Source organism: Penaeus monodon, chromosome 19, assembly GCF_015228065.2.
Source record: "Penaeus monodon isolate SGIC_2016 chromosome 19, NSTDA_Pmon_1, whole genome shotgun sequence".
Taxonomy (NCBI): Eukaryota; Metazoa; Arthropoda; class Malacostraca; order Decapoda; family Penaeidae; genus Penaeus; species Penaeus monodon.
In genome coordinates, this window is record NC_051404.1 from 42266375 (window position 1) to 42266606 (window position 232).

A 232-nucleotide genomic window follows, 5' to 3' on the forward strand; every position below is an offset into this window, starting at 1 on the left:
CCAAAAGTGAAGGGTAAACCACGGTGGAATTTAAAGAAAGGATTAAATTTTCACTTGACCTTAAAAGTGAGATGCGGAGTACATCATTTACTCAAGAATCGATATCATGTTTCATGTATAAATATCAAGTGTGGTTTAGAAAGTGTTAATGCTATAATGTTTTATGTTCAGATATGCAGTTGAAATAGAGGAATAACGTTGGAATAATGTGACCATAAAATGAAGGCAAAGT